The 5,575-nt window shown below is 42.4% G+C and overlaps 1 long non-coding RNA gene across 2 annotated transcripts; it reads left to right on the top strand.

Annotated features, from left to right (window-relative positions):
• The first annotated feature begins 602 nt into the window (after positions 1-602).
• Positions 603-4,360, top strand: LOC123078272 (uncharacterized). Of its 2 annotated transcripts, none has more exons than XR_006437299.1 (4): positions 603-956; positions 1,048-1,183; positions 1,862-2,135; positions 2,225-4,360. It is a non-coding gene; the product is annotated as an uncharacterized lncRNA (long non-coding RNA). The 2 variants fall into 2 exon arrangements; XR_006437298.1 differs by having other exon boundaries at positions 606-956; positions 4,078-4,360.
• The last annotated feature ends 1,215 nt before the right edge of the window (positions 4,361-5,575 follow it).

Genomic DNA, 5,575 nt, shown 5'->3' with positions numbered 1-5,575 from the left:
GTTGTACCGGTCTGATGGTTGTTACGGAGATAAACTGGTGCTGTACCGGCCTTGCACTGCTCGATCACAGATGCTGGACCGGTAGTTGGGTGGTTGTCGAGCGGTTGTACCAGCCGGGCGGTAGTTGGGCGGTACATGGGCGGTTGTACTGGGATTTCTGGACTGGGTAGATTCTTTTCATGCTCTTGATGTCCAACTTGCACCATAACTTCTCCTTGGTTGCCCCCTTGGTACCTAAGCTTACAAAGCATCTCCGTTTGAGGTAGTAGCCATGTCTCAAGTGAGTAAAAGGGGAGTTCAATAAGGAGAGAGTTAACCTTGTTCTCGATAGCCCTTGCACGAGCTCATGTCATGGTCCACGTGGTGTCTTGGGAGACGAAGATAGGTCCATGGGGATGGCCGTAGGATGCTCCGCATCATCTCCCCCCTGAGAAGATCCGACCTCGGATCAAAAACCTCATCACCAACATTACAAGAAAGCTGTTACCATAACGGATTTCCGATGACAGTCTAGGAATTCGTGTGAACCGCCTAGTACAGACCCGCAAGCGCACTAAAGCCCGCCTAAAGCCCGAAACCTTCCCCCGTATAAATTCTAACCCTAAGACACTCTCGTCCCGAATCTCTTTCTCCATCCGCCGCCAGCACGCCTCGCCTCTCCTCGGCCCCGTCCTCCACTTCCCCACCTCCACCTCCCCGCCCAAGATCCATGGCTACCGCGGTTGCACCGGCCCGATGGAAGCGGCGGCCAACCCTAGCCGCTATGGCGCGCCTCTGCTGCTCACGACCTGGGCCATGGATCTGCGACAGGGGCCTCCCTCCTCCTCCCAGGCGGCGCAAGTGCCTCGCCATCTGAAGATTTGGCGTAGCAAGCGCCGGATGAGGAGAGGACAAGGACCGTGACCCGCGGGGCACCCGAGCTCGACCTCTCCGGCGACGTCAACGCCCCGCACAAGGTCCCTCCCTGCTTCCCCCCACTGTCTCCTCTCTCCTTCATTACTTCATTTTCTATCCCATCCCCAATCAAAGTTTCTTGCTCCGATTCAGATCAGCAGGACCTCTCCGCCTCTTCAGTTCAATGGAAGTGGACCACCGAGACCACACGCTCCAGCCCGACGAGCTGGACGAGCTCGATGGCCAGGTCCTCCGCCCCGACCACCATGATTCCGCAGAGAACAATAAGGTTGACCCTTGTCGCTCTGTTTTTCTTTTCTTTCTAAGTGATTGCTACTCTGCTGGAACGTAGTTCTCCAGGGGCTATCCTTTTCTCTTGGACTGAACCTGAGACAGAAAATGTCGTCACTTCGTTCCTAGTACTCGTAAGCTATAGCCAACGATAGACTAGTATTGTTTGCTACTTCCTTTTTTCTTCTCTTACCATGCGAGCACTAGCAGTTTAGAATTAGATCCGCTAGTTAGTTAAGCAACTAATAATTTAATAATTAAGTGCCCATGAGATGCTTCTATTGGTTCCTTGGATTTTTCTTCTTGTGGAATAAAAGTAATTCATTAATCTCACTCAATCGTTTGACCAAGAGTAAGATTGTTAACTAGGGCTGCTACTACACTGCTTCTCTTTTATATATTTGTGCAAACTTTCTATCTGATATCATCATTTTGTTGATCAGTCCTCCTCTCCTACTCTCGCTCTTGCGCTAATTACGTACAAGTTTAGCGTCGAATCCGTGAAATGTACTTAATACCATCATTTGGTTGCAGCATATATTACATATTTTGTTCATTGCACCTTGTCGTACTCACCAATATGGTATTATCTGCTGCCATCTTGGATTGTAACAATTGGGTTTATTTACTATTATTCTTTAAGATTTTTCTCATGCTAGTTTTCTTGTTTTTCTAGCCTGAACAGACTCTAACATTGGTTTTCGTGGAGACAAAACAAGAAGCTGATTCATTGAGATATTGGCTATACAACAGAGGTTTCACTGGAATGGCGATCCATGGTGACGAAACACGTAAATACATATTCCGAACTCTTCTGTCATCGCCTAACTCTAGTGTACGGACACGCGCATCCCTCTGGCTGCCGCTGGCCAGCAGCCAGCATAGAGGAGCACGGCAAGAATGGTGGTCGTGCATCTACTTCGAGCTCCACAAATCTCCAGCCACCTAGGGTAACCACCTCTGCCCCCTCTTCTATTTTGGCTGGTTCTTCTTGTTGGCAAGTCAGTAATTCAAATTTTTTACTATGTTTGTTTCTCAGCTATCAATTAGCAACATATGTTAATCGATTTATCATGGATCTATGATGCACTGATGAAAACCACACCTCTGATCATGGATGTATGCCTGCTCTGATGTATGTGCTTTGTTGCTGCCTAAATTAATGTACACACAGGGTTGTGAGACTTTGTCATTCTGTCACCACTTGGTAATGTGAATTGAATGGATAAATGCTATACTGGACCCAATGGTTTGAGCACTGCAACAAACCTGAATGTTTACACATGCCCCCTCTTTCACAAGTTTGCACATCAACTGTTTAATTGCTATATTATATTGTAAATAAAAATATAGGTTACATAATTTTATGCCAAGTGTCTACTTATGTAATTGATAATTGCTTATAGCAGTACTATGTTTATTTAGTGGAATATGAGTGCACTTCATTAAGTCTCACTTTTTCTCCTTTTCTTGCGTTGTTTCAGTAGAAGTTTGTTTTGTGTAACTTGATCTCAGCTTTCAAATCAACATGAATAGATGAGACACCTACAATCATCCACTACAATTTTAGATTTAGGTTAAGACCCTAGCATCTGCTGAGGTTTACAGTACATTAACATGCTAGCCTGTCCTGAGGCTTAGCCTGTGTTACCATGACATTCAGTTTCGCTTATATATGAAGAAGTGTATATTCAGTTAGTTATTTTCATGTCTTTTGGAATATTATCAATTTTTCTGCATGTCCTATAGAAGTGCATTTTTCTTTTTTGTGGGATATATAGAAGTGCATTTGTCTACAAACCTTTTCTATTATTCATGGGAATGGAGCTGAGCATGTGAAAGCTTTAAATCTTGCACTCATTTATGTAAATTTCTGCCCTTTTTCCTCTATGTTCGTGTACTCCTGTTTTGTAATTCAACAATTACCATAGAACTAATAAACTTAGAGCATCAAAGTATATATTTCCCTTTCTGAATGTAATTTCTGTTATGTCTTATAAAGAATTGTCTCGTCCCTTTATAGAGTTATATAGTTCACACTAGAAAGGCTTCTGCATTTTTAAGGCCCTTTTTGTCACAAGCATATATCTGCTTATTGTTTTAATGCTCTTTATCTTGTTAATTTCGTACATGCAGTTTACATTGTTTGACTGACTATTCATAACTTAATATTTAGAAGATGTTGTCTCTAACTCATGGTTCATATTCTTTATATGAAGTGTCCGATGTCTTCAAGCAAGTGTTGTGTTATGCAAATTTGCAGTAAACGTTTTGATAAACAATTTGCTTGAGAACTAGCTAACAAGATTAGAATATTCATCTCGTAAATGTATACAAAAAATAAGTATGGTCTTCGCAACTTCCAACACCGAATATCTCTGCACATTTCTGAACCTTGATTTTATATAAAAACAGTCAAATTTATCTTCTCTTATTTCCTTGATTTCACTATGACTTGACTCTCTCTCTCTCTCTGATTTCTTGTTCCTATTGTTGTCTTGTATACATGTATACTGGTTCCTTTCATTATTGTTTCCTGTTATAAATAAAAGTACTATGCTGGTCAAGTGGGCAGATGAGAGCATTTGGGTGTTGGAAGGTGATCCAGTTGATAATAACACTTGCTGTTGGTGTTCATGTTTTATGATTTAGCCTGTACCTTATAACCATGATGTGATTTGTAAGACATGTAATAAATTATATTTGTAGTTCTTGTCACCTTCTATACAAATATATTGTTTTTTTTCATTTCATTATTTTTCCTGTTATAAGTAATAATACTCTCAATACTGGCCAAGAGAACATGTAATACATTTTTTCACTTGTTCTAATACTCTTGTTTCTACTATCTATGAACCTCCAAAAAATCTAATGTTCTTTTAAATATGCTAGGTATGATTGGGTAGTGGGCTACATAGTGCTACCCAACATAATCCGCGCCATGACATGATGTGATAGTTGCCATCAGGAGAGTCGACGAAGAACCTGAACAACAGCCTTGAAAGTTTATATGTTTTGTTGATGTAAACTGGATTGTAATGCCTTAACCTTGTTGTGTGATATATTTAGTGAATCTATGTTGTAAATTATCATTACATGAAGGTTTTGTAAACTTCTATGTTGTATATACACACATAATTTTTTTGAGAAAAATATATACAGACAATTTGCCGCATATTGTGTGAATTGTTTCAAATTACTTTCTCTTTGGGCCAAAATTGGCTAAAAATATACTGTGTCAAAATTGGGCCGAAAGAAATTGGCTAGACCATATTTAAATTATGCCTACATTCATGACGATTTCTGTGACGAAAAGTAGTATCCACGTAGGCGGCCACATCATTCCTATTGGCGAATAGAAAATCCAACGTGGCGTAAGGCTATGACGGCTTGTTCCGTCACAATGGTTTGGGCTTGGGGTAGATCCATGACGGTCAAGAACCGTCAAGGAAGGCACAATCTCAATTTCTGACGCGATATACATGATGGACTTCAAGTCCGTCATGCATGGGCACTAGTGACAGTTTTTCACTCATTTGTGACGGATCCGTATTAACATACTTCTTGTAGTTCATGGTAGGGAGAGAGATCTTTGACGTTGAATATGTCGCTCACGGAGTACTTGTCGCGCGGGATGTTGATCTTGTAGGCATTGTTGTTGTAGCGTTCTAGCACCTTGAAGGGTCCGTCGGCTCGAGGTAGAAGCTTGGACTTGTGTTCGTGCGGGAAGCATTCCTTGCGAAGGTGTAGCCACACAAGATCTCCGGTGTTGAATATCATGGGGTTCTTGTTAGTGTTGATCTTGGTCGCGAGGCGTTGTACTTGGCGCTCGATGGTGTGCCTTGTATCTTCATGCACCTTCTTGAGATAGGTCACTCGAGCACTCGCGTCCATGTTGCTGCGCTCTTGTAGTGGTAGAGGAAGAATGTCCAATGGTGACAACGGGTTGAAGCCGTAGACGACCTCGAAGGGTAACTTGCCGGTAGTCGAATGTCTTGCGCGGTTGTAGGCGTACTCGGTGATGCATAGACACTCCTCCCACTCCTTGATGTTCCTCTTGATCAACACACGTAGGAGAGTAGATAACGTCCGGTTCGTGACCTCCGTTTGGCCGTCGGTTTGTGGATGGTATGCCGAAGAGAACAAGAGCTTGATTCCGAGCTTGGCGCATAGCATCTTCCAAAAATAGCTTAGGAACTTGACGCCGCGGTCCGAAACAATCGTCTTTGGCACTCCATGTAGACGCAAGATTTTCCTACAAAAAATATTTGCAACATGTGAAGCATCGTCTATCTTGTTGCATGGGATGAAGTGAGCCATTTTAGAGAATCGGTCCAAAACAACAAACACAGAATCTTTGCCGTTTCTAGTTCTAGGCAAACCAAGCATA

This window comes from Triticum aestivum, chromosome 3D (genome assembly GCF_018294505.1).
Source record: "Triticum aestivum cultivar Chinese Spring chromosome 3D, IWGSC CS RefSeq v2.1, whole genome shotgun sequence".
Taxonomy (NCBI): Eukaryota; Viridiplantae; Streptophyta; class Magnoliopsida; order Poales; family Poaceae; genus Triticum; species Triticum aestivum.
Note: the sequence above shows the minus strand (reverse complement) of the source record. Positions and strands in the feature narration are given on the sequence as shown.